This window comes from Pan troglodytes, chromosome 8 (genome assembly GCF_028858775.2).
Source record: "Pan troglodytes isolate AG18354 chromosome 8, NHGRI_mPanTro3-v2.0_pri, whole genome shotgun sequence".
Classification (NCBI taxonomy): domain Eukaryota; kingdom Metazoa; phylum Chordata; class Mammalia; order Primates; family Hominidae; genus Pan; species Pan troglodytes.
In genome coordinates, this window is record NC_072406.2 from 46,527,357 (window position 1) to 46,551,290 (window position 23,934).

At 41.9% G+C, this 23,934-nt stretch overlaps 1 long non-coding RNA gene across 1 annotated transcript; it reads right to left on the bottom strand.

The window, feature by feature from the left end:
• Nucleotides 1–738: 738 nt before the first annotated feature.
• LOC134807100 (uncharacterized) lies at nucleotides 739–22,752 on the bottom strand. Its single transcript, XR_010146737.1, has 4 exons — nucleotides 22,705–22,752; nucleotides 15,817–15,908; nucleotides 12,333–12,480; nucleotides 739–1,096 (listed from the first exon to the last, which is right to left on the bottom strand). It is a non-coding gene; the product is annotated as an uncharacterized LOC134807100 (long non-coding RNA).
• Nucleotides 22,753–23,934: the final 1,182 nt, after the last annotated feature.

Sequence of the window (23,934 nt, forward strand, 5' to 3'; positions counted from 1 at the left end):
AAATAAAACATCTACATATTTCATAAACCTTTTTTTTCTGTGAAAAAGTGAGAGGGGCATAAAAGGACTATGGCAGCAAGAAGTATAACCAAAATGTGGCCACAAGCATCATTTTTATGGCTTCATAGAACCTTGGGTTTGAAACAGATCTTTTTTTTTTTTTTTTTTTTTTTGAGTTGGAGTCTTGCTCTGTCGCCCAGACTAGAGTGCATTGGCACAATCTCGGTTCACTGCAACCTCCGCCTCCCAGGTTCAAGCGATTCTCCTGCCTCAGCCTCCTGAGTAGCTGAAATGATAGGCACGTGCCACCACGACCAGCTAATTTTTGTATTTTTGGTAGAGATGAGGTTTCACCATGTTGGTCAGGCTAGTCTCAAACGTGTGACCTCGTGATCCACCCACCTCGGTCACCCAAAGTGCTGGGATTACAGGCGTGAGCCACCGCACCTGGCCCTGAAATGGATCTTAAGAGTCATGTAATCTTACTCCAAAGTTGAATCTTAAATTCCTCTTTCATAAACTTCTGAAAGGGAGGTTTTAGTGAAGAAACAATGAGAGTAATTGACGGCATAGATTCATACATGTGTGATAGGACACTTGGTCCCTCAAGAGTCCCTAATTTAACCATTTGCATCCACTCTCTTTTTTCTCTAACATGGTATTAGACTGGTTTTTCCATGAGATTTGAGGGTCCATATTGTTTTATCACCTCAGCACTGAAAAACTGTAAACAAATGTGCATGCATACTGAATAGCTGTATTCGGTACCTTTAGGAGCAGTAAATCTTGTGGTTTTAAGCACTTTAAGTTATAGCTACTGAACAGCAAACACCCCATTGGCCATGCCAGGGAAGCTAGTGCTCTTCCAGAAAGCAAACTTTGAAAAGGTCTTCTTACTCTATACCACCACCAACTCTCCGCTAACCTCCAAGCCTCCTTTTCATACTAAATGTGTATCCCTCTCTCCGAAGCCATGGTGACACACAAATAATGAGAGTTGCTAAGTGGATATCTTCACCTTTGTTCTTCTTTTTCCAACTTCGCTGAAAACTCTGCTTCAGAATGAAAGCTTTCTACATGCATCCAACATAGAAATCTGAAAAAAAAAAAAAAGAAAAAACAAAACCTACTCTTTCTTTGTGCGTCACTTAAAGATCTATGTAAATGCCTCCTAGTGAGGAATATCTACTTTTGTTTAAGATTTGAAATCATTAGTTTTAAATTAGAATTGAAGTTTGACATCAAGCAGTAGGCATTGATGGTAGAAAATTGATCAGTCTCAGGAAACTACTAAATGGTGGATTAAATACATACATGGTACAGAGTATATCCTGTGTACTGTCTAGTACATTAAATGTATGTTTCTTGGGCATTGCACATAGATATTTAAAAACAATGATTTTCTCATAAACTCTCCTGTACCAAGGACTTGCTTTCTTCAAAGGTGAAAAACAGATGCATGATTGCCGTATTTGAATGCAAACCTCATAGACTAGTAGACTGTGATGGAGTCACAGTGTCATATCCAGTTGGATGGACCTTTTCTAATAGTTTCCATTTTTATCAAAAGCAAAATGAAAGCTATTTTCAATGCAGAAGCAAATTCTAAACAACACCCACCAGAATTAGCGAAGCAACATTTCATCAGAAAATCACCTGCAGAATTTAGAATGCAATTTAGAATTACTAATTAGTGTGTTAAATGGATATATTCAGAAAGTGTGGAGGGGATGAGTCAACACTTCTGAAAGAACCTTAATTTCAGAATTTCCTGAGTGAGTGCCCCAAATTATAAGCCTACCCACACATTAGTACATGGGTTAGAGAAGTCGGCTCACCCAGACATTTGTTGTGTGCATAATTTTAAAAAGAATAAATACTACTTTGGAAACTGCTCTGGTTCATTTTGCCAAAAGTAACACCCTTTCTGGGCACAATGCCACTAGATACTCACCCTGCTTTCTTTGTATCTGCGGGACCCTGAAACATTGTTTGCAATTTTATCAAAGGATTCATTGGATCAGAGGAAAATCAGAGCGAACGTATTGTCCATTAAAATGTAGAAAGGTGGGTCTAAGATGCCTTAGAAGAAAGTAAGCTTTTATCATAACACATTGTTTACCTTTTCGTTATTTTAAACTTGAATCCTATTATTTCACCATCTCTACTGTCACCCAGCCATCATTTCTTATCAACTCTTAACTGGGCTATTGCAGTGTCTCCTTCCATGGCCTCCTGGTCTTCAACCTGGCTCCATACAGCCCAGTTTCCATTCAACAGCCAGCATGAGCTTTCTAGAGCTGCCTGGACAGCTGAGGCTCTGCAAGCGGGAGAGGTGATCGCATACCCAGAGGAGGTGCCCATCCCTATGAGGACAAACCTCCAGCCCCTCCAAGACGGGAAGAGCCAATAGAGTCAACTCACTGCTACAGAATATGTTGGTCCCCTGGGGAACCGTGCCATGGTAAGGGCTCAGTGCTGGTGTCTGTTGCTGACAAGCTGGGCATTCCCTCCGAAACAGCAGTAGTGAAACAGACCTTGGTGAGTGAAGCACATGCTGCTGGGCTCATTGGTAACCTCTGTCTTTGCCACCAAGGCCATGATGCTCATGGGCCTATCATGGCAGCTCTGGGTGGCTGGTGATAAAGCTGACGAATGTCAACCAGTCAAGTCGTTTTATCTACGTGGTTACTCAGTGCCATTTCCATGGTGGGTGGATGCTTTCTGGGCATTCATACATGATACCAACATCTTCATGCTTTGTGCCAACTCCCATTTTCTCATGCACATGTCCCTCCTCCAGAACCCCGTGTCCCAATCATTTAGCGCACTTCCTTCTATGCCACCGTCCAGAGATCTGAATGTATTCTCACTTCTGGCAATTTCAGGTGTGCTGCTGAAAGCTTTGCCCATTGGGAGAACATTTTTTTTCCACCATCCAATCACCCATGAATGTGGCTATAATGCAACTCCTGTTCATTTTTGGCTTGCCCCCACATACTGAACCAAGCAAGTCATCTATAGACCAACTTTGAAACTTTCTCTTTTCTTTCTTTCTTACTTTTCTTTTTTTTTGATGGAGTCTCACTCTGTCACCAGGCTGGAGTTCAGTGGCACGATCTCAGCTTACTGCAACCTCTGCCTCCTGGGTTGAAGTGATTCTCCTCACTCAGCTTCCCAAGTAGCTGGGACTGCAGGTGCACGCCACCACACCCAGCTGATTTTTGTATTTTTAGTAGAGACGGGGTTTTACCATGTTGGCCAGGATGGTCTCCATCGCTTGACCTCGTGATCCACTGGCCTCGGCCTCCCAAACTCCTGGGATTACAGGCGTGAGCCACCGCGCCCAGCTGAAACTTTCTCTTTTCTTAAGAGACAGAGTCTCTCTCTGTGGCCCAGACTAAAGTGCAGAAGTGCAATCATAGCTCACTGCAGCCTCCAACTCCTGGGCTCAGGCAATCTTCCCTCCTCAGCCTCCTGAGTAGCTAGGACTGTAGATATGCACCACCATGCCCAGTTTATTAAAAAAAATTTTTTTTTTGTAGAGATCGGGTCTTGCTATGTTGCTCAGGCTGGTCATCAACCTGGAACGTTTAAACATTTTCCTCCTCCTCGAGCTGGTCATAGGGAGTAAGTGCACTAGTGCAACTGCAGTGAGTGACATGGGGGTTTGGGCTACCTGCTCGTGCAACTGACATGTGCCTGCTGGCCTTGCTCTAATTTGATCCCAGATGCTCCATTTTCATCTTAGAGTGGACTTTCTGAGCTCATTGGCTTTAGGACTTGGAAGGTTTAACAGAACGCAGTTCATAAATGGAAGTTCTGAACACATGGTCACCCGCTGTCCCATAGCTAAGTGTTCCAATGCTATCAGGGCCCAGTGATGCACAGGGACTGATTCCCAAGGCATGTCACTCTCTGCTGAGGATGACCTGGCTTCACTTCAGAATCACAGGGGCCTGTGTTGTGATTCTTCTACTGGAGCTTGTCATAAGTTTCATACTGCATCATGCCTTCCCCACTGTCACTTCCCAAACCATAGGATCTGCCTGATCAGATGATCCCAACAGCAGGGCTGATTGCTTCATGGCCCGGACCTGAAGCAGTGCTCTTTCCCACTCTGAGTGCTGTGCAAACTGGCAGCCTTTTTTGTTACCTGGTACATGGGCTGGATCAGTTTTCCCAGGGTGGAATATGTGGCCACCAGATTCTAAAGTGGCTCACTGGGTACCACGCTTCTTTCCCTGCGTGAAGAATTCAAGATGTCGAAATGTGCATTTTTTTTAAAGTATATCCCAGCATGACCCTGATCAGAGGACCCCCTAAAACCTTCACTGAATTGTCCAGTGATCTTCGTAGGGTTCTCTCCCACCCTCTAGAGCACAGGTGACTTTCCAAGGCCTCCAGGGCACTGCTGTTTCTTGCTCATCCTGTCCAAGCAGCATGATGTTGATAAGATGGTTGGTGTGACTGGGGAATGGTCCATACCTCTTCACACTGTGTTATGACAGAGCAGGAGGACTAATATAGCCCTCGGGAAAAACTATAAGTGAACATTGTCCTTTTCACATCAACATGAAGTGTTTCTCATCCTTTTTCTCTTCTTCTCTTCTCTTCTTCCTCTTCTTGTTTTTTTTGTTTTCTTTTGTTTTGTTTTTGATTTTTTTGTGACAGGGTGTCACTCTGGAGTGCAGTGGCTCAATCATACCTCACTGCAGCCTCAACCTCCTGGACTCAAGCAATCCTCTCACCTCAGCCTCCCCATTAGCTGGGACTACAGGTGGGTGCCACAACTCCCGGCTATTTTTTTTGTAAATTTTTTGTAGAGACAGGGTCCCACTATGTTGTCCAGGCTGGTCTCGAACTCCTGGGCTCCAGCAATCCTCCCAACTCAACCTCCCAAAGTGTTGGGATTACAGGCATGAACCACTGCAATCAGCCTCTGATACTTTTTCCTAATTGAAGTGAAGAAGAATACACTTTGCCAACTGATGACTTTATCCCATGTAGCTGAGTTTAATCTGCTTTTTCAGTAACACCAGAATTGGCAAGCAACTTCCAGGATGGCTATAGCTTGGTTAAGCCTGTGGTACTCTTAAGTCATTCCCCAGGACCGATATGGTTTCTCCAGGGACCAGCCTGGCAAATTAAACTGAGAAATGACAGAGACCAATGCTCCTACATCTTTCAGGTCACTAATCTCTGTCATCTGCTCACAGTATTGGTGAATTCCATTTGGCCTTCTTAATTATAAAAAAGTCTTACTCTACAGACCAGGGACACAGTGTGGGATTACTCCAATAGTCAAATGCATCGATTCCACTTATATGCTTAGGAATTGGAAAATGGCAACAGGCAAGTCCGTGGACCTAGGGGCCCACTGTGAGCTGAACTTTAGCCAGGACCCTGGTTATTACTACCTAGTTCCTGCGGGCCCCATGCTGACCAACAGCCACAATGATATCTTGGGTCTCTGAGTACCAATGTCGACTCAGACTCTGTAGCCAATTAGTTCTTGAAATATCTGCTTTTTCCTCCCTTTCCACAGGGTATGGTCACCTAAATAAATGGCTATAGGTCACTTTGTGGAAGAACTAGAGAAGTGTCACAGGATCTACTTGTCATGATGTTACAGGATCCTGTAGGACCTGGCTACGTCTTAGTCAAAGGGCTCCAGGTCTGGAAATTGGCTCCGGCATGGGGACCAACCACCAAATGGTAACTTGTTACTGGGGCAACTGCTTTCAGACTTTGACTCCTCCATTCTAACTTTGTTCTTCTTTTTAAATTAGAGATATCAAGTGGCACCTTGGTTGGCTGCTGTCAGGGGCAGTGTTCAGCAAACTGCAGTCAGATCCAGCCCCTCGTGAGTTTTTGGAAATAATGTTTTATTGGAACACATTCATGCTTATTAGGCTCTTCATTCTTTCCCTTGCTGTCTATGAAGGAAGCTTAGACATCTCTCCTTTGCTGAGGCTTGTCCATCATTTTTTCCTGGCTTGTAGGAGCCACTCCCATCAAATTAGTTTGTCCTATCCCCTGGGGCTTTGCTAGGGTGATAAAAACTATATCCTGAGAAAATGCTCCCAAATCAATGAATTCTTGGTTATCCAGCTTAACATTCTAGCCTCCTCAACCAAAAACCCTCAAGTTTAACCCCAGGAGTATTTCCATGGTACTGCCAGTACATACCAGATAGTTGTCTCCTTTCTTTTTCCTTTTTCAACAGGGTGTCACTCTATCGCCCAGGCTGGAGTGCAGTGGCATGATCAGGACTCACTGCAGCCTCTACTTCCTGACAGAGCAGGAGTATCGCCATCTTGGACAAGCACTGTCATTTTTAAATTCACCTGAATCAAAAACCTCCCAAATCCAAAGGCATCAGCCTAATAGCTAAGGTCAGCATGACCATAAACCACAAACAACATCTCTGACCAGAAACATTCCAAACTCATCCCCAACCAGAAACATGCTAGCCCTAAGATAACTCACCTCTGGCTGGGAAGATGCCAGCCCTGAGATAACCCACTTCCTGCTGGAAAGATGTCAGCCCCAAGATAACCTCCCCTCCACCCAGAGACATTCCAACCCCGTCATAAACATCTTCCCCACACAGAAACATTCCAAGCTTGTAATAAGCCCCTCACCCTAAAACCAATATATACTCTTAGTCTGTAAGAGAAAGTGCTCCTGACCAAAATTGTCCAGAAGCCCCTCTCGGGTTTTTCTCTAAAAGAAACCTGTCTTTGACTGTTAAGCTGCATTCTGTGTTTCTTTCCTCTTTCTTTAACTCTTACACTTCCCAGGCTCAAATGATCCTCCTGCCTCAACCCCCAAGTAGCTGCACCATCATGCCCAGCTAATTTTTTTGAATTTTAGTAGAGATGAGATCTCCCTATGTTGCCCAGGATTATCTCAAACTCCTGAGCTCAAGGGATTCTCCTGCCTCAGCCTCCCAAATTGCTGCAATTACAGGCATGAGCCACCATGCCCCACCACGTCTTATTTCTTTCTGTGTAGATCTCTCTCTTGCCTTACAGGGCACACCCTGACTATATATGTGTTATCTTAGAATTTCACTCTATCAGTCTGGGAGCAGGAATGGAGATAGAGACAGGTCTCAAGGGCTGTGTCTGTGTCTTTTGGTGAGGAAGATTCTGCAGCATCTTTCAGTATGGTCAAAGTGCTAGCTCTTACTAGGGAAAGATGGGCCACCCATCCATGCCCAGAGGATGGGGGTGGGAATGCTGTAGAGTCAGCATCACTAAGGACATCTCTCCAGATTTCCTGCTTAAAGGAGTGTTTAATGTCTCTGGTGCTCTGAGATCCTCATAATTAGGTCTTGAGCTTGCCTTTTATTGTGCCTGCCCTTCAGCTATAGGTGGTAAAGAGTTCTTTATATGCAACCACCATTACCACTGCAGTCTCTATGTTTCCCACACTTAGCTATTAAGTGCATAATAATGGCTCTCAGTCTCTCATTCCCCACTAACATGCAGTCAATGCACTTAGCCTTAGCCAGCCAATTGTGCTATATACATATATATATATATATATATATATATATATATATATATATTTTTTTTTTTTTTTTGAGACAGAGTCTTGCTCTGTTGCCAGGCTTGAGTACAGTGGTGCGAACTTGGCTCACTGCAATTTCCATCTCCCGGGCTCAAGCAATTCCCCTGCCTCAGCCTCCTGAGTAGCTGAGATTACAGGCGCACACCACCACACCAGCTAATTTTGTGTATTTTAGTAGGGACAGGGTTTCACCATGTTGGCCAGGATGGTCTCGATCTCCTGACCTCGTAATCCACCCATCTTGGCCTCCCAAAGTGCTGGGATTACAGGCATGAGCCACTGTACCTGGCCCAATTGCACTATACTTATAAGAAGTTTCCCTCGTATTTCCAAATGCAGATATCATCACACCCATCGCAGCATTTGCCCTGACAGGAACATTTTCAAGGCCCCCCTACCAGTGAAATATTAGCAGTTGGACTGCATCTTGTTACCAGGACCATACATGTGTTTCTGACCTGCCAAGTAGGTGAGTTAATTTTACAACTCCACCTTGCTGTCTGTTTTCTCAAACCACTCTTGGTACCACTTGTGTTAACCCAGATCCTCTGAGAAGCTGACATTGACAGGAGTAATATTCAAGGATTTTATTAAGGAAGATGCTTTTGAAAAGAAAATGAGGGTGAGAGCTGGAAAAGGCTGGGAAAGATGTCAGGCTAGGAGGCAAGTGTGAATCTAAGTGAAGACGAGAGGGAGAGAATGTTGGGTGGAACTGTCCTAGACTGTCATGCAGTCTAAGGAAGCTTCAACAAAGCCAGCAGGGATTCCTTGAGTTTACATTGCCAAAAGAGGAGTTTAATGTCTCCCAGAAATGAATCTGCTTTTGTAGCCCTGCCACGCTCAGTCCTTGACAAGGGAGCAGTCTTGTCCAAGTAAGGTGTGGCCCCAGCCAAAATAAAGCAATGTATCTCAAAGCATAGCATCTGGGGCACTGGTTGCACTCCTTATAATGGGAGCTCTGCAAGCCACAATTTTATGGCTACCATAGAAAGTCAATGTAAGTTCAATCAAAATCCTATGTGGAATTTTTTTTTTTAATTGACAAGCTAATTCAGAAATGTAAACAGAAAAGTAAAGGACCTAGCATACCTAAAACAATTCAGAAAAGGAACAAAGCTGAAGGACTTAGACAACCTAATTTGAAGACTACAGCAATCACATATAGGGTCATGTATTGCTTAATGATGAGGATACATTCAGAAATGTGTAGGTGATTTTGTTGTTGATTTTGTATGTGTGAACATCATAGAGTGCACTTATCAAACCTAGACAGTAGAGCCTCTTATATACCTGGGCTATAAGGTCTAGCTTATTGCTCTTAGACTACAAACCTGTTCATCATATTACTGTACTGGATACTGTAGGCAATGGGAACACAACGGTAAGTATTTGTTTATCTACATATACCTAAACATAAAAGAAAGTATAGTAAAAACATGGTATTATAATCTTATGGGACCACCATCCAGTATGCAGTCTGTCATTGGCAAAAATGACATACAGTGCATAACTGTACACATAAATTAATGAAATCAGCCTGACAGTACAGAATCCAGGAATAGACCCCTGTCTACATGGTCTATCGCAGGGGTGTCCAAACTTTTGGCTTCCCTGGGCCACACTGGCAGAATGTGGCACAATTGTCTTGGGTCCCACATAAAATACACTAATTCTAATGATAACTGATGAGCTAAAAAAAATTGCATAATGTTTATGAATTTTTATTGGGCTACATTCAAAGCCATCCTGGGCTGCATGCAGCCCATGGGCCATGGCTTGAACAAGTGTGATCTGTTGGTTTTCAAAACAGTGCAAAGATTACTCAATAGGGAGAGATATTCTTTTCAACAAATGATGCTGGAACAATTGGATATCAAGGTGCAAAAAATGAACTTTGATTCTTACCTCACACTACATACAAAAGTTAACTCAAAATGGATCATAGATCTAAATAACAAATCAAAACTGTAAAATTTCCAGATGAGGATATGGAAATTTTGTTTTCTTGTTACCTTGGGTTAGGCAAAGATTTCTAAGAACATAAACATCACGAAGGAAAATTTTGATAAATTAAACTTAACTGAAATTTAAGCAGCTGGGCACAGTGGCTCATGCCTGTAATACCAACACTTTGGGAGGCTGAGGCAGACAGATCACTTGAGCTCAAGAGATTAAGAGCAGCCTGGGCAACATGGTGAAACCTCCTCTCTAAAAAAAAGTTAAAAAAAAAATTAGCTGGTACACACCTGTAGTCCCAGCTACTTGGGAGGCTGAGGTGGAAGGATCACTTGAGCCCAGGAGGCAGAGTTTGCAGTGAGCCGAGATTGCACCACTGCACTCCAGCCTGGGTGACAGAGCCAGACCCTGTCTGGGAAAAAAAAAAAAAGAAGAAGAAAGAAATTTAAAACTTTTGCTTTTGAAAATACACTGCGAAGACAATGAAAAGAAAATTCACAGGCAGGGAGAAAATATTTGCAAAACATATATCCAGAATATATGCAGAATAGATAAAGAACTCTTAGAGATCAATAATATGAAGACCACAGCCCAATTTCATTTTTTTTTTTAAAAAAAGAAGGGCAAAAATTTTGAACTGATATTTCACCAAAGAAAATATATGAATGGCAAATAACATGAAAATATGTTTGATATTGATAGCCATTGGGAAATACTAATTAGAACCACAATAAAATCCTACTACATATACACTGGAATATCTAAAATTAAAAAGTCTAACAATACCAAGTATTGCCAAGGATGTGAAGCCACTGGAATGCTCATGTATTGCTGGTAAATGCAAAATGGTGCAACCACTTTGGAAAACAATTTGGCTGTTTCATATAAAGTTAAACATACAGGTGCCATTTAATCCAGCAATCTCACACCTAGGCATTTACCCAAAATAAAGGAAAATATATATTCACACAGACTAGTGAATTCATGTTCATAGCAGCTTTATTTATAATAGCCCCAAATTAGAATCAACCTAGATTTTGGCATATCTGTATAGTCACACAATGGAATTACTTCTCAGCAATAAAAAGGAATGAACTACCAATATACCCAACAACACAGATAAATCTCACAACAATTATTCTAACTGAAAGAGCTCGGACACAAAAGACTATATGATTTTATTTATGTGAAATTCTAGAATAGACAAAACTAGAGTAGCAGATCAGTGGTTCCCAGGGCCTGGAGCTGGGCAGAGGAGACTGTCAACACATGAGCACTGGGAAATGGGGGGATGATGGAAATGTTCTGTATGTCATGAGGGTGGTGGTATAGGTGTTAAAGAAAGAGGAAAGAACACAAAAAGCAGCTCAACAGTCAAAGACAGGTTTATTTTGGGGAATAAACCTGAGAGGGGCTTCTGGCCAATTTCCGTCAGAAGCGCTATCTCTTACAGACTAACAGTATATATTGGTTTTAGGGTGACGGGGCTTATCACAAACTTGGAATGTTTCTGGGTTGGGCAGAAGTTTTTGACAGGGTTGGAATGTCTCTGGGTGGAGGAAAGGTTATCTTGGGGCTGACATCTTTCCGGCCGGAAGGGAGGTTATCTCAGGGCTGGCATGTCTCTGCTAGGGGATGTTATTTGTGGTTTATGGTCATGCTGATCTTAGCCATTAGGCTGATGCCCTTTGGATTCGGGCAGTTTTTGATCAAGGTGAAGCTTAAAATGGCAGTGCTTGTCCAAAATGGTGATGCTCCTGCTCTGACAGGTAGTAGTTACCCAACTTTATGCATTTGTCAAAACTCATTGAATTTTACACTTCAAATTGGTGAATTTTGTTGTATATATATTATACACCAATAGACTAATTTTTTTAAGTAAGAGAAAATAAAATAATGGTGGAGACATAAAATGGAACTTGTAGTAATAATCTTAAGGTTATTAAATAATTTTATTTAAAATTGACTTGTATTTAAGGGACTGTGCATTTGTTTCTCAGGTTTCTAAGTGCTATCTTGAAAACAGAAGTCTAATAATTTACAAAATTGACTTCTCAGTTCCAGGATGAAGTAAGAATTTTCTTCTCTGCATAAAGTGGACATCATTTGAAACAGCAACAATATTGTCATAGTAGACCCAACAAAGACTTTCACTGGACTGTCTCTCATACTGACCCATTACACAGGTCCATAATTCAGTGAAGCTATTTGGGGATAGTCATTACAATTCTACACAAATCATCAGTTCTTTACCAAGCTGCCATAATCCATGGTTAGATTTTAGAGCATCTGAGAACATGGAATACTGTATGATCTCCAATTATTTTTTGCTAAATATGAATTCTCTCAATAAGGCTTTTGACAAACATCTTGGGAATTAGCTCGTGGTTGCCTTTCTTGGCATGGACAGTGCTAGAAACTACTCAATGGTGCGCATGACCACAGACCCCTAAAATCTTGAACTGATCATTGAGCTGGAGGTAGAAATAACCTATTTGTGGAGGTCAAGGTCTCTAACAAGGGAGGAGTCGGCTAGCTTTACCTTTTACCATTCATTCTCCTTTCGTATTTTCAATAGGAGAAATACAGAGAAGTTAATGGCATTGAGCGGTTCCATTGTCTACTGCCTTTCAGAGATTGAGAAGCTTGAGCCAGTTGTATGTTTTTTTGAGATTCAAATGTATTAAATAAGAAAGATATGCCAAAACAAGTCTCTAAATATTGTGATAAATTTAAGTGTTAATAATTAATAACTTATTATGAATCAATAATTCATAAATCTACTGTATATTTACCTTCATTTGGAGATAAGTAAAAAGACTACATTTGAAGCCCCTTTTGTGCATGATGTCCTGGGGAAATGTCCCTCTTGTAGCCACTCACCCCACCCCAAATAGGTTCTATTCTTCTAGGGTAAACTATTTAATTGGGGTCAGCAAAGTCCTATGAAAAGAGAATGAATAATTATTTCTATATGCCAAGAACGCTTTTAAATGCATTACTTGTATTAACTCATTCACTTTTCACAAGCGTTGTGAGAATAGGATTAATACTATGAGATAAATCCTATTAGGTGAGGAAATGAAGATAGAATAGTTAGTAACTTGCCCACTATCATGGCTGGTAAGTGGCAGAGCTGACTCCAAAGTCTGTGCTCTTAACTGTCATGTTGGAGGTTGGATCATGTAAAAGTAGCCAATTGTCAATCATGTGTGACTAACAAAATTGGCAATTTCATATGGTTCAACTTGATGTAACGCTCAGATTGGCTGAAGCTATGTTTTTATGAGCATGAATATATGGGGCACATTTGTTTCTATTGCCAGTCGAGAATACATATCAACCTTTTATCTCAATTTGACAAATCCAGTATTTATTTCTGAATTCTTTTTGCTCCAGGGCAAAGACATTTTAAAATTCATGTCTGCTTTGAGAAGGGGTGGGGGGCACAGCTAGCTAATCAGAGCTTAACAAAAGGAGGGACTTTCTAATGACTAGAGTTGTCAAAGCTGGGCTGATGGTCACTATGGACAGTGGTGGGAGCTTCTGTCCTGGGAGGTGCCCTCAGAGATGGGATATGCTATTACTCAATAAGTCTTCCAAGGGTTCCTGCCTCATTAGAACTCAGCCAGTGCAGGAGTTAGACATCCATCAGACTCCTGCATGCCCAGAATGTGGCAAGCTTGCCCTGCTGGACTTTTTACTATGGGTACTCTGTTTTTCTTCCTAGATGTCAACATTTAGAAATCATAGTGTTACCAGAGGGTCCTTGCTCCTGGAGCTCCCAAGATGGTTGTGGGCCGCTTCCACAATGGCGGTGGGCCATTTCCAAGATGGTGGCAAGCCTCCTGATCTCTGACCTGGGGTTCTTGGCCTCACGGATTCCAAGGAATGGAATCTTGGTCCATGCAGTGAGTGTTATAGCTCTATTAGAAGCCGTGGGTCACGGAAGAGAACCGTGGAACCCAGTGACTGTGTTCAGCTCAATTAGGACGAACCTGCGCACTTAGCAGTGCAGGAACAATGGAAAGCTTTTAGCTCAATCAGGACCAGCAATGTGTGCCTCGCTGGATCAGGAGCACAGCGGACACCCTGCTGGATCCAGAGGGATGGAAGTCAGTGGCGGGTCTGCGATGGCGGCAGACAGCAGTGGTGGACGGTGAGCGAAAGCTCAGTTCAAGCCCTAACAAACAGGGACCAGAAGAGTGGGCAGTTGCAAGATTTAATAGAGTGAAAACAGAGCTCCCATACAAAGGGAGGGGACCCAAAGAGGGTAGCTGTTGCTGGCTCCAATGCCTGGGTTTATATCCCAATCATTGTCCCACCCACTGTGCTCTCAGGCAATAGATGATTGGCTATTTCTTTACCTCCTGTTTTTGTCTAACTAGCATTTTAGTGAGCTCTCTGTACTACCTGATTGGTCGAGTGTGAGCTGAGTTGCAAGCCCCGTGTTTAAAGGTGATGCGGTCACCTTCCCAGCTAGGTTTAGGGATTCTTAGTCGGCCTAGGAAGTTCAGCTAGTCCTGTCTCTCAATAGTCAAGGGGATTCTATTGAAAAATGGGGAGGTTCCTTTTGCTCTGGTTGAATATTTTTGTAATTTCATGAAGGATTCAGAGCAAAATAGTGCTCTGTCTTTCAGAAGCACATTGAGGGTCCTTAAATTTCATAGTCTAATTTTACAAGGTCCCTTTCTTGTTTCCATAGGTTACTAGAAACTATTTGTTTCTTCCCTCTGGACAGAGCCCACAGAATTCATAAGATCTTCACCATTGGGATTTAGCAGCCTTGCATTTGCTGGAAATTGACTCTGGAATGGTAACCAGATCAAGACCACTCTCTTTATTTGCTTTTTTTTGAGACAGAGTCACTCAGTTGCCCAGGCAAGAGATATGATCTTGGCTCACTGCAACCTCTGCCTCCTAGGTTCAAGCAATTCTCCTGCCTCAGCACTCCCAAGTAGCTGTGATTACAGGCATGCACCACCTCACCTGGCTGAATTTTGCATTTTTAGTAGAGATGGGGTTTCACCATGTTGGCCAGGCTGGTCTCGAACTCCTTTCCTCAAGTGATCTGCCCACCTCAGCCTCCCAAAGTGCTGGGATTACAGGCATTACCCACCATGCCCGGCACTTTACTTTCATTTTATTGATTTACATTGCTTATCAGTGTAAACCCTGATAACAGAGATATACCCAGACTGCCTCTCAGCAGCCAGCCAAATCTGCAGATCCCCGACTTTAGCTGGAAGCCAAGGCTACTGCCAAGATTCCATAAATCAGTTCATTTGCCTCAGCCTGACTAGCAGGACCACGAAGATGAACAATGCCTCCAAAAACAAAATCAAACTGTCCTGGAGGCTACACAGAAAGAGATGGAGAATTGTCTCGGTCAATTCCAGGGCAGCATTTGTGCAGGGTAGAATTTTTTTTTTCTTTCAGGATAGCCAATGTCCCGTTTACTGTGAAATTTGGTATTGCTGATTACAGCTTGTAATGATCATTCGGCTCAGTGGATCATATCTGACTTTTCCAAAAGCCATTTTATGTGGGCGCTAATGTGTTTGTCCCATGCTTATTCTGGTCAGTGGGGCATGCAGTTATAAGGATCAGATGGAAGTAATTTCTTGGATTTCCCTTTGATGTTTCCAAAGGGAGGAAGATTCTCTGTATCCCTCTGGGTGCTCCCTGACAGTGTGGAGAGCCCTGTGATGGCTCGAGGCTGGAGATCCTATTTTCCACCCCCAGTCACTTGACTGGTCCACCAAGAAGCTCTGCATTCTCAGGTTTTTGAGACTTGTCTCAGCCACAAGTCACGAGGCTTACCTCTCAGGAAAGTCACCTCAAGAAAAACATCCAGAAGGCTGTTCTTGGATACCTGGGGCTGAGATAGGGATGCAGTGCCCATCACTGCTTCCCTAGTTCACTCCTATGGGAAGCTGATGCCCCTTCCACCTTTCACTCATCACCTTTTCTCACTGTGCTTATTGATCCTGAACAAAAGCGGCAGCTCAGAAGCTCTCATCCAGCAGAAGTGACTGAGAGCAGGACAGCAGGCCCGTCCACCTTGGCCTTCTCCCACCAGGCAATCTGCGTGGTTCCTGCTGAGCAGACTTATCCCTAATGGCCAGAAGCACTCCTCTCTTTGCCCACCAACCCCAGCTCCAAAGCAGATGCAAGTGTCTCCATTTCCCTGGTCTTACTTTACTCCTCTGCCTCCTGGGATCAGAATAATAATTTCTAGTTCTCTGGATTGGCTCTACTTTGCAATATATGACTCACTCTCTTTTCCTTCAAGCTTTCCCTTAATGTGGTCCACACTCAAGGATGCTGGCTGGGTCTTTATCACAGGAGAATTTTCAGGTGTTCAGCAACTGAAGAAAAAAAAAAGACCTATTGAACACTCCTTTCCCTGCTCTCAGTCAGGTCACGCAGAGTTCTTGAGAGAAGAAAAACAGCAAATGTGAAACTGATGCCAGTCATCTTCTTAGAATAAAGGCCAAGAAGTAGGAGTGATTTTTTTGTGTGTTGGTGCATGCATGTATTTTAGTGGAATGAAAGAAACAGCCATGCCCTCAAACACCTCACTCTTGTGTTTACGCAGCTGGCCCCCACTGGAGGACGCGTCTGAGATTGCATTCCGTGATATTTCACCAATACCTTCAATAACCACGTCTTCTTTTCACCTCCAGATCACATTGGAAACCCAGTTACTTTATTCATAAAAGTGTAACATATTCAGCCCTGAGTCTCCAGTTATTGTCAGCATTTGCACATGACCGAGCATAGTCACTGAAGCCTCTGCTCTTGCCATCACACATTTCTGAGCATTTTGAACTGTGATTGTTACTCTTTAACCTGGGGGCTTTTCGACTTTCCTAAAGAGGGGAAATCCAGATGAGAGCACCAGATCTTATGCTATCATATTAGCTAGACGGAGGAAGCAAGAATAAGTGCAGTAACAAGAGCCAGGTGAGATAATTAAAACCATCTTAATCCCTTCACACCGAGAGGGGGATGTCAGCCCATTTCTTTTCCTTTCTCTTTCTTGTTTCTTTTTTTTTTAAACTGTGTAAGCTTTAGTTCTGATTTCATTTCAAACAGCCCTTCCCATCAGTGCTTGTTCTACCGATGTGAATCAGTAGAATGAATTAAGTTTTGCTCAAGGCATTTAGTAGAGTAATAATCTGCTTCTCAGAGGAGGGGAAATGAAGATGAAAAAATTTAGCAAAGAGCATCTACCCTACAATGCCAGGTCTGTAATAAAACATAAAGATGCTTAAAGAAAAGTACTCCCCAACCAAAGCGGGTCTATTAGAAGCAAGTTTTGCCATGATTGCCAAACCCTCCTGGAAAGGGTGAGGAAAAAAAATCACTGTCAAAAATCATTTGAGTATAAAAGTGAAATAAAAGTCACCTTTTTAAAATGTGATATTCAATGTGGACATAGAGTGGAAGGATGCAGTACAGTCATTAAGGGAGACAAATAGAGGATGTGCCCAAGATCCCTGTCATGTGATGGTGTGGAAGACCTACTGTGAACAAAGACCTCGCGAAGCCCAGAAAGCCAGGGGGAAATCATTCCTTTATCTTTCCTGGCCCTGTGCTGTGGCGGAACAACCAAAATGAGAGTCTATTGGGTTGATCCCTGGCTTCACCCCCTTGGGGCATTCTGTTTCCCCATTCAGAGAATGAGTGAGAATAGTGAAACCTGCCTCAGCCATCAGAGGCTTGTCCCAACAGTCCAAAGAGATCAAGATTAGGAGTTGTCTTTGCAAAGAGTGAGAGAGCCAGGTGTGGTGGCGTCTGCCTGGAGTCCCACCTATGGGAGGATCTACTGGGCCCAGGAGTTTGACACTGCAGTGTGTGATAATCACGCCTGTGAATAGCTACTGGGCTATATATAGCCTGGGCAATATAGAGAGACCTCATCTCTCTCTTTAAAAAAATTGCCTGGGTGCAGTGGCTCATGTCTGTGATCCCAGCATTTTGGGAGGGTGAGGTGGGAGGATTGCTCGAGGCAAGGACTTTGAGACCAGCCTGGGCACCATAGCGAGATCTCATCTCTACAAAAAAATTGTAAAAATTAGCCGGGTATAGTAGAGTGTGCCTGGAGTCTCAGCTACTCAAGAGGCTGAGGTGGGAGGATCATTTGAGCCCAGGAGTTTGAGGCTGCAGTGAGCTATGATCACACCCCTGCACTCCAGCCTGGGTGACAGAGAAAGACCTTGCCTCAAACAAACAAACAAACAAACAAAAAAACTTAATTGAATTTTAAAAACTTTTTAAAAGGATGAACATAGCTCTAATCTAACCTGAAGTTGCACCCAAGCAACTACGATTTTTCAGTATTCTCATTAATTTTGGAAAATCTTTCTGGGCAAACTCTTTAAAAGTGGGAAATATTTAAAATATTTAAAAGTGGGAGGTAAAGGAAGATAGAAAACTTCACTCTATTGGAGAGTAATGAGAGGGTAGGGAAAAGAGATTTTGTTCTTGTTTTTGTTCCCAGCAATTTCAGCACACTTTGATCAATTTAGTCTTATGAAAATGAAAATTTCAAAAAGAAACAGCCGGAGTCATGTTCCTAAGAGCACACTGGTCATGCTATTCCTCTTTGTACAATCCCACAGTGGTGTCCTGATACCTTCAGGAAAAGATTCAATGTCCTTAGAATGGCATTCGTGGCTCTCGATGGTGTGCCTTAGTGTGACTTACCCATGCCACTTCCCATGCCTGGAGCATCCTGCTCTGCCCCCGTATCCCCCACACCTGCCCACATCCCCTCTGTGGTCTCCACCACCAGGAAGCTGCCACGGGACATTCATCAGCAGGAATGAGTGGCCTCCAGGGTGTTCATGCTGGATGGTGAATGTTGACCTTTTCCCCTCTATTTGTGAGCGCTTTCAGAATAGCAAATATATCTTTCTTCTGGCTGTCTTTGGTATCAGAAGCAATGCCTGGAAAATCAGGGGGCACAGAATAAATGTCCTTATAGCTAAGGAAGAAAGGAAAGAAATTAATGTTGATTCTATAACTTACCTACAGTTCTTCAATTTTAATTATATAAATGCCACTTTTATTGTTTTTGTCATATTTGTGAACTACCTGTTGTAATAGCACTTGCTTAATTATTTTGCTTTAATTAACAGCTTACTTTTAAAAACTTAAATGTAATTTAAGAGAAAATGTTTTATCACTTTATTATACATTCCATGAAAGGAAGAGCTGTGTTTATTAAGCACGGAATCCCTAGTACCTTGAACTGAGCCTAGCACAAAACGGGTATCCTACTCTGGTTAAATGACTAACAGGAAAATTAGTACCACTGGCTACTAATACATGGTAACATGAATAATAGATATAAAAAATGAAAGAATACTAACAATACAGTAATTGACCCCAAACCTAAGACTCACCCCTTTTTATGGTTTGGATCTTTGTCTCCGCCCAAATCTCATGTCAAATTGTAATCCCCAGTGTTGGAGGCGAGGCCTGGTGGGAGGTGATTGGATCATGAGGGTGGTCTTTCATAAATAGTTTAGCAACATCCCCTTGGTGCTGTTCTTGTGGAAGTTAGTGAGTTCTCATGAGATCTGGTTGTTTAAGATTGTCTAGCACCTCCCCCATCTCTATCCTCCTCCTGCTCCCGCCATGTGAACTACTTGCTCCCCCTTCACTTTCCACCATGATTGTAAGTTTCCTGGGGCCTCCCCAGAAGCAGAAGCTGCTATGCTTCTTGTACAGCCTGCAGAACCATGAGCCAATTAAATCTCTTTTCTTTATAAATTACCCAGTTTCAAGTATTTCTTTAGAATAGTGCGGGAACTGACTAATACACCTCTCTTTGTTTAAAGGGGATGCCAGGATTACAGCAATGTTAGGACCCTCAGAACTCAAGTGCAAATTTCTCCTTGATTAATTAAAAGGATTGAAAGATAATTGAAATGTCTAGCTGCACACTGAGTAGTGTAGTGTCATTTCACACACAGTCGTTCCATAATCATCAAGCACCTGTACCACGGGTCTTTCCCTCAGTTTGGGAAACATCACCTATGTTATTCCTTCAAGTTCCTACTCCTTTTCTACAAAAGCTGACCAATAAGGAGTTCCAACCCATCAGGAGACTAAAACTATCTGATAAGCTCATTTAAATGGAAGTATAGAGCCCAAGAGGATGGTAACTATTAAAAAAAATGCTGGGGCTTCTTATATGTTAGTTTTGTATCATTCCTGCCTCAATTTTTTTCCCCTGTGGTTAACAACACGAGCAAAAACCTTGCATATGAAAAATATGTGCTTCTATTCATAATGTATGTCACTTTTTTTTTTAAAGACAGATAGGGTCTCACTCTGGTTCTCAGGCTGGAGTGCAGTGGTGTGACCTTGGCTCACTGCAGCCTCGACCTCTTGGGCTCAAATGATCCTTCCATCTCAGCCTCCCTAGTAGTTGGGACCACAGGCATGTGCCACCATGCCTGTCTAATTTTTGTATTTTTTGTACAGACAGGGTTTCACCATGTTGCTCAGGCTAGCCTTGAACTACTGGGCTCAAGCAATCCTCCTGTCTTGGCCTCCCAAAGTGCTGGGATTACAGGTGTGAGCCCCCACGCCCTGCTATGTCACCTCTTACCATATTAAAATACAGACACTTGGAGGAAGAATCACTAGGTGGGGCGCAGTGGTGAGTGGCTTGTTAAGGAGCCCTGACTGTCCACAGAAATGTCACCTTCCCTTCAAGGTTATATCTTCCTCCTGTTGTTCCTTACCGTGTAAACTAGTGCCTTGAGCACAGGCATGAAAACTTTCTTTTGGCTTTCCTTTATGTAGTTGAAGATGGCAGGACTATGCTAAGTGAAGAAAATAAATATTTGTAATATAAGAATACCATATATGAAGCCTAAAAACATTCCAACACATAGAGCATGTAAAATAGCTACCCAGGGAGATACAAACTTCTGGTAGAAGGAATCTACCAGAATATAGTAGGAAGTGGGGAGTATTATAGTTACACCAAATGCATATGTCTGTTTACAAAACAACAGAAACAAAAATTCTGGGAAACACCGCTCTATACCCAAAGGACTACCTTTACTTTCTTACACCAGGACAAGGAAAGAGCTCTTTTGCTAAAAAATAAAGCAAAGCAATAACAAGAAAAGCAAATTTAAAAATAGAAACAGAAATCCATTTGCAGTGAGATCTTAAAGCTTATTCTCCCACAGTAACCAGACATGAATTTGGGGTTGCCCTTCTCACATTCCCCCAAACTCCCTCTTGATCAATATTTGCTTTACTCTTCCTCAATGTTTCTCTGTTTATTTTTCCTTTCCAGACAACGGAACTTGTTACAAATGTGGTGTAGAAAGGAGCTACAGTGTGATCTGCACCAGACTTTCTCTAGTCAAGACTGAACCTATGGCTGGGTAGACAAAGTGGCTGCCTAGAAAGTGTATGACTTGAAGGCAGAATGAAAAGGTCCCAACCTGTATTAGTCTATTTTTATACTGGTATAAAGAACTGCCCAAGACTGGGTAATTTATTAAAAAAAAAAGATGTTTAATTGATTCACAGTTCAGCATGGCTAGGGAGGCCTCAGGAAACTTACAATCATAGCAGAAGGTGAAGGGAAAGTAAGGCACCTTCTTCACAAGCCGTCAGGAAGGAGAAGTGCTGAGCAAAGGGGGAACAGCTCCTTATAAGACCATCAGATCTTGTGAGAACTCACTCACTATCACGAGAAAAGCATGGGGGAACCACCCCATGATTCAGTGATCTCCACCTGGCCTCACCCTTGACATGTAGAGATTATTACAATTTAGGGTGAGATTTGGGTGGGGACACAGCCAACCCATATCACTGCCATTCTCAGATGTATCTCTTCCTTGGTCTCCTTGGAAGCCCTAAATGATGGACTGAATTTCTTTAGACTGAAGCACTGGATGCCCTGTTGAAGTACAGGTAAAAGCTGAGAGAGTGGGTCACTGCCAGGGGGTGGTCTGGCCTTTGGTTGTTAAATGCCAAAGCTGCATCTCACCTTAAGCCAACTGCCTGAACTCTCTTTTCATCTTTTCCATAGTTCCTAGGTAGTCACAATTCACTTTTATTCATTCATCCATTAATTCTTTCATTCAGCACATTTATATTGAGGATCATTTACTTAGCATTATGCCCCAAAAATTCATTGTTGAAAAAGACAGATGTTCCTGCTCTTATGGAGATAAAATGGACATTAAACAGCCAATTACACACTAATGCAATCACTATTGATTTACTGATTCAATAATTATATATTAAGCAACTACTCTGTAGTAAGTACTATGCTTGGTGCTGGAAACTTAATAGTTAACAAAAATGTCACATTCTGTGCTTTCATGAAACATGGAACTCATAGTCTAATCAAATATGACATAAGAGAATATAAAATTGTATATGAGGTAAGTGCTACAAAGGAGACACAGCTCTATGAGTATATATTACAATAAATATAACTACAATAACTTTTAATAGATGTGTAATATAAAAAGATGTAAATTATGACATCAATGACCTAAAATGTAAGGGGGGAGTAAAATTGTAGTTTTTATATGTGATCAAAGTTAAGTGGTTATCAGCTTAAAACAAGCTGTTACAAGATTGTTATTTAAGACTCATGGTAATCAGAAAGCAAAAATCTCTAGTAGAAAAACAAAAGATAAAGAGAAAGGAATCTAAGCATACCACTGTAAAAAAAAAAAAATCAGGCCAGGCACTGTGACTCACGCCTGTAATCTCAGCACTTTGGGAGGCCAAGGCAGGTCGATCATGAAGTCAGGAAGTTTGAGACCAGCCTGGCCAAGATGGTGAAACCCCATCTCTACTAAAAATACAATAATTAGCCGGGCACAGTGGCAGGCACCTGTGTAAAAAGTAAAGTAGATGTTCCTCTTCAAAGAGACTTTCCTCCCCATCTAATTAGGAATAAATAGTAACTTCTCCTAGAAGCAAAATTTATTCAAAGATCTGTGCTAACATTCTTCAATATCTGCTAGCCGTAATAAAGAAATCAATGTACTTTATGTTCTTAGCTCCCACTATTTAGCCTAAATATTTGCCCTGACAGGCTTATACTGGTTCAAGCAAGCATTAGGTTACAGCCTGTTCTTCTTCATTGTTTGAAGATGTTTTTACCTTTCTCAGCATTCCACAAGTTACTTGCTCCTTCCTTTGTTCTCCTCTGCCTTTGTCTCTTTTTAAAAATTCTAAGTTGCTAGCCAATCGGGACAAATACAGAATGTGAGGTCCCGTTCCAGCCAGTGGAAATCGGACACAGCAGTAGGGTGGACGTGTCAGGTTATAAATGACCCTGTCTCCTTTGGTGTACTCTTCATGGCAAAACCGCTGGCGAGTGTACACTTTCTGCAGAAAGTAAAAATGGCCTTGCTGAGGAAATTAAATTTATTTTCAAGTCCTATTTCTTTATGGCACCAGGGAACAAGCATTTCTAACAGCCTGTAATCCCAGCTACTCAGGAGGCTGAGGCAGGAGAATCGCTTGAACCTGGAAGGCAGAGGTTGCAGTGAACTGAGATTACACCACTGCACTCCAGCCTGGTGACAAAGTGAGATTCCGTCTCAAAGTAGCAAACAAACAAACAAACAAACAAAAAATTAAATCATAAAGGAGAACTACAGAGAAACAATGGAACAAACTACAAAACAAGCAGAAAACAATCAACAAAATGACAATGATAAGGCCTTACCTATCGATAATTACTTTAAATATAAATAGATTAAATTATCCAATCATAAAACATAGAAAGACTGAAGAGATTTAAGAAACAAAATTCAGCAATATACTGACTACAGAAGATTCACTTTAACTTTAAGAATACACATAGGCTGAAAGCTAAAGGAATAGAAAAATACATTCTATGCAAATTGTAACCAAAAGAGAGCAGAGGTGGCCATGTATATATCAGGCAAACTAGACTTAAGTGAAAAACTGTAAAAGAGATAAAGTCATCATATAATGATCAAAGGGCCAGTTCATCAAGAGGATACAATGATGAATTGTAAATACATATGTACCCAACTTCAGAGCATCTAAATATATAAAACAAATATTAACAGAACTGAAGAGAGAAATAGACAGCAACACAGTAATAGTTGGGGACTTTAATACCACACTTTCAACAATGACTAGATCATTCAGAAAGAAAATCAATAAGGAAACAGTGGACTTGAACAACGCATTAGACCAAATGGATCTGAAAGACATATATAGAACATTCTATCCAACAACAGCAGAGTGCGCATTCTTCTAAAGAGCACACAGAATATACTCCAAAATAGAACATATGTTAGGCCACAAAATGAGTCTTAACAAATCGAAGAAGATTGAAGTCATATCAAGTATCCT